This window comes from Rhea pennata, chromosome 8 (genome assembly GCF_028389875.1).
Source record: "Rhea pennata isolate bPtePen1 chromosome 8, bPtePen1.pri, whole genome shotgun sequence".
Classification (NCBI taxonomy): domain Eukaryota; kingdom Metazoa; phylum Chordata; class Aves; order Rheiformes; family Rheidae; genus Rhea; species Rhea pennata.
This window is the reverse complement of record NC_084670.1, coordinates 30,863,515-30,871,959: the sequence shown is the minus strand read 5'-3', so window position 1 is coordinate 30,871,959 and position 8,445 is coordinate 30,863,515.

Below are 8,445 nucleotides of genomic sequence, written 5' to 3'. Positions count from 1 at the left end.
GAGCTCTGAAACTGTGAGCAACTCCTGTAGGTTTTCTTCCTCCCCCAGCTGCTTCCTGTCACCTTCACTGTGATGTTCTGACTGAGGTGATCATGCTGGATCACTTCTAATGGTTTTGTCATAAGATGGGGAGGGTCTGTGCAAGTTTGCTTTTCAGTGTGGACTTGCAGCTCTCATTTTGTGCTACAAACTCATTTTGTGTCCTGTCATCCCTCAGCAGTGCTTCAGTCTATAGATGAACTTGCAGCCGTAAAACCTGTCACATTTGTGATAGGTTTAAATTTGTCTCCAGAAGGGAAGAAGCTTTGTTGTTATGTTTCTGAATATAACTACTTTGCTTTGATTTTCAGTTCAGCCAGTTTGGTCCTTGGGAGTGAGGAAAGAGATCACTTCCTGAAGCTTCCTTTATGTATTTATTGGACTGCTGCCGTACCCGATCAGAGGTGTTAGTGAAAGAGATTATTTTAAAAATGTGGTTTTGTTTTGTTTAAGACTTTGTCATTGTCTAAGCAGAGTATCTTGAAAGTAGAATGCAACTGTTGACCTGAAAATTAATCCTATGTTCTTCTAGATCTCTTCTGGACATGCCACATCACGACTTGCCAAACAGTGAGGATTGGGTCTGGAGTATTTATAGGTATTACTAGTCAACTGAAATGCACAGTCAGCTCTTCAGACTCTGGTGTTAAACTAGTGCCTATTTATTGCCATACCTGATAATATGCCTACTTTAGAAGCCGTGATCCTTTGGCAAATTTAACCTACTATAGTGGTTGTACCTTGTGGGTTCCCTTAGAGCAGAACTGTTTTGAGTGCACTTAGCTAATAGTGAGCGTGGGCAAGAACAACTGAGGGATTACCCTTGGCTCTTGCTGGCCGAGCTAGGATGTCATTTGGCTTGCAGTCAGATTTCAGGGAACATCTCTGAGAAGTATGGTGGGTAACAGATGCTTAATGAATGGTTTTATTTTAACGCAAGACAGTTTCATACTCGGGTGTTTTGGCATAAACTGTTTCCCAAGAAACTGAAGATCGTTCGCACAAAGAGGGAGCGTGTGAGGCACATGGTAGTATTTGTAGCATTTTAAAAGCATGTTCTTCTTTTTGAACATAATTATTAACATGTAATATTTTGGGGAAAATTTATCAGAATTTGAAGTTTTGATTTCTGTTTGATCACTTGCTGATCATTTATGCTTGATTTGATGATGAATTCCAAAAAAAATCTTGCTCTCTCTGTGCAATGAAGTTAGTATTCAGACCCTGTGCTTTGTTTGCTCCCTGGGCTTTAAGCTGCAGCTCTTGGAGTCAGCTGGGATTTGGGGGTAAGTTTTCCCACAGTATGAGCGTCAAAGACTAAGGCACTGCATTGGTTTAGTTGTAAACAAAGGGTGTGAAGAACAGGAAGCTTGAGGAGAAGGAAGCAGGAAAAGGTTGCTTTTTTGTTTCTTTTCTTGACCTGGTGACTCTTTATTGTACACGCACTGGAGCTTGGTGTTCTGCAACAGGAAAGAATCAATTCCTCTTTCATCCAAGATTAGGAAGATCAAATTTTGGCCTTGTGGTCCCCTCTGACATTTTGGCAGTGATCGTTCTTTTGCTTGTATACAGAACTCTGAGAAATTTTAAACTCAACTATAACTATTGCAAGGGAAATAAAAAGCAGCATCCATGTGTGAACGGGGTCCGCTTGAATCTTTGGAAAAAAATAGCATTGTTTATTTGGGAGGCAGGTGCTATGCTCAACGAGTTTTTCGTGACCCCTTCTAATTCTTGTTCCAGAAGCTGTGCACACTGTGATTGGCTGGCTTCAGATGCTAGAAAATTGTTGTGTCGTGGTTATTAGTAATACTGGAGTGCTTGAAGCAAAGAAGTCAAGAACTAATTAAAAAGCAAACATCCTCAGCTGTATGCTATTTATCTCCTTCTTCCTAAATCAGCAGTCAGGCAGGAGGAAACACTGAAATCTGCTTCTCTTCCAGCAACTAATGAACTGGCGTGTGTCTTGCCAGACAAACTTCAATTGAAAAATAATAATTTATTAAGAAGGTAACTTATTTGCTGCGTCAGCTGGAGCAAAATGTTTGAAACACACACCCCGCTTGGAGCTGTCAGGGGATTGCCTCTGGGAGCTGCTGCACAAATGGAGGTTACTAATAAGAAAACAGAAGCAATCACGACTCTCTGCGTGTATCCCCCAGGGTCAGATTCTGCATAAAGCAACATTGTGTGAATAAAGATTTTAATAAAGCAACCTTGATGGATTGTTTAAGTGTTTCTCTCTATATATATCTCTCTCTCTTATTTGAACATGTGATAAGCTAAATGTTTAAAGTGTTTTGCTACTGGTATTTCGTTATTCCTTCACTAGCAGCGTCAATAGTGTTTATGCCAATAATTCATTTCCAAGAATGGGGTCAGCTGTGGAGGTTGGTTGCAGTGCTGTGTTGGTAAGGAAACATATTTAAGAGGAGTGTCCCAAAGCGATACAAAAGAACCACACACCTAGGTTTAAATGATCTCCAGAGAGAGCATATTTTTTCTTTAGAAGGTTCATCCCAGGGCCTTGCAGCTGCAAAGCATCTAGGTGAATTTCTTAGTGGTACTTAAATAAGTTGGCTGTTACACAGAGTTGAGGGATGGATATTGCACTAGCAAGGGATGTATATGCCGCTGCCAAGTGTTTGTGGTTGTTTTTTCTAAGGTTTTATTGAAGCCCCTTCTGAGGCAGGGGATAAGCAAGCAGACATCAAAGATCTATTCCCAGAGAGCACAGGGTTGTCATCCAGCCATGCCAGAGCTTGTTTTCTCAATAGCTCGCTGCAGTGAGGTTTTTAGGAGGGTGATGCTCCCAGTTTTAGAGGTCAGGCATCTGGAAGCAAATGAAGCGATTGAGAGCTGTCTGGCCTGTCAGATAGATGTTGGTAAATGACCAAAGGCATCTGTTTTCTTTAAGCTGCAGTTTCCATGTTGAAATCTTGGTCTTGAACATTGCTGAGTTTTGTAAGAACTTGTTTACTTTTTTTTTTTTTTTTTTTTTTTTTTTTTTTTTTTTGCATGTTAGATTGTGCAGTGACAATTTTTCATATCTTCCATCTCTATTTTTCATGCGTCAGTTTGCTCAGTGGAGGGGACAGGATTCCTGCTTCTGTATAAGCAGTTCAAGCAACTTGTAGAAACTACAAATCCTAGAGTTTTTAAGTTCTAAAAGGCTAAAATAGCTAGTTTTGAAAGCTGTTTTTACAAACACTTCGTCATATTACTGCTATGTAATTTTGACATGTTTGGCGTTAGTAACAGGATGGGAGTTCTTACAACTAGAAGATTTTTCAAGTATTGATTATAAAATTGTCACAATTTTACAGAAAAATGAATAGAAACAACTTTGAGCCAGTGGAAAACAAGTGGGTTTGAAAATCAGCATTTTCCCCAAATGTCTTTTGGATTCTTTCCTTACAATTTTTATCAACTCTAAAAATCAGAGATGAAAACCAGTTCTTAGCTCACGTATCTCACCTGCGGGACTAGTGGTCCATTATTTCTTCTTTACAGAGTCTCTTGTTTTTTGGGAGACGGAGGAAATAAGGAAGGGGAGGGACTCCCAACTGTCATTTATTTCAGATTTTCCTTTAATTTACTAATCTTTTCCTTGACTGCATTGTAGTGAGCTGCTGGAGAGAGACTCTCCTGCTGCTGCCTTCTATCAGAGTTTATATATGGATGCGCAGAGGGAATTACTGTATGGAAACAGAAAAACCATAAAAGGATCGGTGGCCTTTCCCTGCCATTTGTCAGGCACACCAGCTGACACAGCCTGTTGTGTGAACACCTGGACTGCAGTGAGTACTTGCCTGTGCTGAGTTGTATTAGGGTGCTGAACAAGCCAGACATAACCATGTTTTTTGTGGTGCTGTTTTGTTTTTTGTTTTTTTTTTTTTCAGGTGGTATCTCCACTGTTAGACTTGTCTTGACCTGAGATCGTGAATTTTTAATCAGATGGTGGCTGCTTGCCGGGACTGCTTTGAATTAGCCAGCTGCAAAGTGGAAAGCTATGCATCCTACTCTGGGGCCATGCAGATCCCTGCAGCTACCTCTTCTTCCTGTGAGACAGTCAACTGAAGATTAGCAAGTATTGCAGTGAGTGAGAGGCCCGCAAGGGAAGGGATGTAATGCTGCCAAGATGTAGTAGGGTGCTGACTGCTGTGTTTCCTAGACCCCATCCTTCCCCAGTCAGGTGTGAGCGGGTCTCAGTTTGATGCAGCGGGGTGTCTTCCAGGGTTCTGCAGGTTCCCTTCTACTCCTTGTACATAGTTTCTTATATTGTCACGAAAGCAGACTTGCCTGAGGCCATGCAAAGAGAATTGACAATTACTCAGTGGGTTTGGGATTTTTTTTTTTTCCTTCAGTGTCTTGTTAATCTCAGCCTGGTCAAACAACATATACTTGGCAGGTTGCTAAGCAGCTACTTGTATTTTCCCCTCTAGCCCTTAGGATGTGCTGCAATTAAATGAAGCTAACATTTGAGGAATTATGCTGTATTACTGTGAAGCTGGTGTCTTGATGGACGGCCAGTCGTTATATCTTTCAGAATTTGCTTTTTCAAACTTTTTTCCTTTGGGACTTAGAAGCATCTCAGGTATTTTTCTGTGAAGTCTGTCCCTCTTGATAAGCACTTTTTAGCTAAAGCATTTTTTCTGCAGGAGACAGGGCACTGAATGTCATAGCTAGGAATTTTTTTTATAAGCTGTATATAAATGAAACCTGCCAGATGTCTCAATTAATTTTCAAACAGGCTGATAGCAATTTAATTTAATTTGCTATGGCCACAGCAATTTCAATTTTTAATTGATTTTTATGTGCCTTGGTTTTAGTTCTGTTTCAGTTAAATTATTGCAAGTAGTGTTAAGGTTTGGGCCTTATAGATTATTTTTAAGCTAGACCAGGGGGAACTGTATTAATGCTTAATCTTTTTAATGCAGATCTGTAATATTTATAGCCACCTCTAGGTGGCTTTATGTTCCATTCCATGCCCTGATCATGCCGGAAGTCAGCTCCCCATCTACCTGAATGAATGAATTGCTGAACTAGATGACTTCAGATGCATTTCATTATTTTTCTGAGCAGTTAGTGTCCTTGAAATTCTTCCTATTTTCCAAAGCGATGCATCTCAGCCTTGTTAGTACGGTAAGTTGTGGATGAACTTGTCTTGATGCTCAGTGATTTGTATAGGTGTTAGTATCTCACAGTAAGCCAGCAGTGGGTATAGCTTATGGTAAAAGGCATATTAAATGGGGCTGACCCACATATTCATCTCCACTACACAACCCAGTTTGTATACTTAGCATGACAGCACTCTGCCAGTTTTTCCTTGGAGGCTTGAGTTGGGCCCCTCCTACTACCTGTTTCCAAAAAGTCAGGCTTTGCATATCATCCCAGAATCTCCTGCAGAAGCAGCCAGCCCTAATAACTGCACTCACTGCTTTCTTGTACAGAGAGGGCTTACAGCTTGTTGGAGAAACTGGCATGTGGTTGGTGGTGGTGTGCTTCGCTGTGGCTGTGATGAGTTGTATCTCTCTTTTCATGTGGTTCTGTGCTGATCTGAAATTTTTTCATAGCTGGTTGAGTGGAGCCCACCCTACCTGTGTCAATCAGTGTATAAGGATGCACAGATGCAAAAGCAAACAGCCAAACTTGCTAGGGTAGATTAGGAATGAGACTTACCAAAGTCACACAGTAGGCCCATCCCAGAGCCAGCAGCAAGATCTTTTCTCCTAGAGCTTTGATCTAATTGCTAAACTGTTTTACTGAACTCATACCACAGCAACTAACAGATACTCTCTGGATAGCACATCCCAGCTCCTTATGCTGCTGGTCTGACTCATTGACTGTCCTTTGCTCCCTTGTTAATGCCTGTTATTCTTGTGCTCCTTGGAAATAACCATGAATGCAGCCAGAGTATGTAGAGATGCTGCGAGGAAGGCTAAGGCCCAGCTGGAGTCGAGTCTGGCAAGGGATGTCAAGGACAACAGGAAGGGCTCCTTCAAATACATCAGCAGCAAGAGGAGGACTAGGGAAAACACGGGTCCGCTACTGGATGGGGAGAGCGCCCTGGTGACAAGGGATACGGAGAAGGCAGAATTACTGAATGCCGCCTTTGCTTCAGTCTTCTCTGCTGAGGGCAGCCCCCAGGAATCCTGCAGCCTGGACGTGAGGGAGAAAGTCCAGAGAAGCGAAGACTTTGCTTTGGTTGAGGAGGAAAGGATTAGAGACCTTCTGGGCAGGCTAGACAGCCACAAATGCATGGGCCCGGATGGGATGCACCCACGGGTACTGAGGGAGCTGGCGGATGTTGTTGCCAGGCCGCTCTCCATCGTCGTTGAGAGGTCCTGGAGAACTGGAGAGGTGCCTGAGGACTGGAAGAAAGCCGGTGTCACTCCAGTCTTGGAAGAAGGGCAAGAAGGAGGACCCAGGCAACTACAGGCCGGTCAGCCTCACCTCCATCCCTGGAAAGGTGATGGAACAGCTTCTTCTGGATGTCATCTCCAGACGTATGGAGGAAAAGAAGGTGTTTGGGAGTAGCCAACATGGATTCACCAAGGGGAAGTCCTGCTTAACCAATCTGATGGCCTTCTCTGATGGAACGACTGGCTGGGTAGATGAGGGGAGAGCAGCGGACGTTGTGTCCCTTGACTTCAGCAAGGCTTTCGACACTGTCTCCCATAACCTCCTCCTAGAGAAGCTCAGGAAGTGCGGGTTAGACGAGTGGACAGTGAGGTGGATTGAGAACTGGCTGAAAGGCAGAGCTCAGAGGGTCGTCATCAGTGGCGTGGAGTCTAGCTGGAGGTGTGTGGCTAGTGGTGTCCCCCAGAGCTCGGTACTGGGTCCCATCCTGTTCAACTTTTTCATCAGTGACCTGGATGAAGGGACAGAGTGCATCCTCAGCAAGTCTGCTGATGATCCCAAGCTGGGAGGAGGGGCTGAGACACCTGAGGGCTGTGCTGCCATTCAGAGAGACCTGGAGAGGCTGGAGAGCTGGGCAGAGAGGAACCTCCTGAGGTTCAACAAGGGCAAGTGCAGAGTCCTGCACCTAGGGAGAAATAACCCTAGGCACCAGTACAAGCTGGGGGCTGACCTGCTGGAGAGCAGCTCTGCAGAGAAGGACCTGGGAGTGCTGGTGGATGACAAGTTGGCCATGAGCCAGCAATGTGCCTGTGTGGCCAAGAAGGCCAATGGTATCGTGGGGTGCATTGGGAAGACTGCTGCCAGCAGGTCGAGGGAGGTGATCCTGCCCCTCTCCTCAGCCCTGGGGAGGCCTCATCTCGAGTACTGCGTCCAGTTCTGGGCTCCCCAGGACAAGAGAGACATGGAGCTACTGGAGAGAGTCCAGCGCAGGGCTACAACAATGATCAGAGGGCTGGAGCACCTGCCCTCTGAGGAACGGCTGTGAGAGCTGGGCCTCTTCAGCCTGGGGAGGAGAAGACTTAGAGGGGATCTTATCAACATCTTATTGATAAATACCTGAAGGGACGGTGCCAAGGGGATGGGGACAAACTCTTTTTAGTTGTCCTGTGTGACAGGACAAGAGGCAATGGGCAGAAACTGAACCACAGGAAGTTCTGCCTGAACGTGAGGGGGAATTTCTTCACTGTGAGAGTGATGGAGCACTGGAACAGGTTGCCCAGAGAGGCTGTGGAGTCTCCTCTCTGGAGATCTTCAAGGCCCGCCTGGATGCAACCCTGTCTAACATGCACTGGGTGACCCTGCAGAGCAGGGAGGCTGGACTAGATGATCTCCAGAGGCCCCTTCCAACCTTACCGATTTTATGATTCTTATGAACAGCAACTGCCAGTGTGCACAGGCCTGTGTAACCAATTTTTTGCTGAGAACAGCGAGATAGGAGGCAGATAGAGATGTGCTACCAACATCCACCCTCATTTCCCTGCTGGCATTTGAGTATTCTGATTTCCACTGAAATGGAGATGTATTTCAACGAAAGAGAAATCTGAAGTTTCAGTACTAAACCAACACCCAGGCATATTGCTGGAAAAAAAAACCTAATCCTGAAAATGAAACCCACTAAAGCTGTGTAATTCCTTGGCAGCAAAAGTGCAGTTGGGCTATTGGGCTGTTTAAAAGTCAGGCGATTTGCCTTCCTCGGGCATTAGGCAGTGCTGCCATTGCAAGTGGTGTGCAGAGGTGGGATGTGCGGAGTCGCCAGGGCGTCCCGTCAGGAACAGGGTCCTTTCTGCTGCACAGCGACGCGAGGAGGAAGGCGCGCCTGAGCCAGGCGCAGCGGGGCATGGCGGAGGCACGCAGGATCTCCGTGTGTCAGGAGCCAGGGATGGCTGGAGGAGGCTGCAGGGTGGCAGGCCAGGCCCACCCGTGTGGGTGATCCCACCCCACGGCTTTCCCTGCAGCGGCTCCAATTGCCGGCGAGCAGGAAGT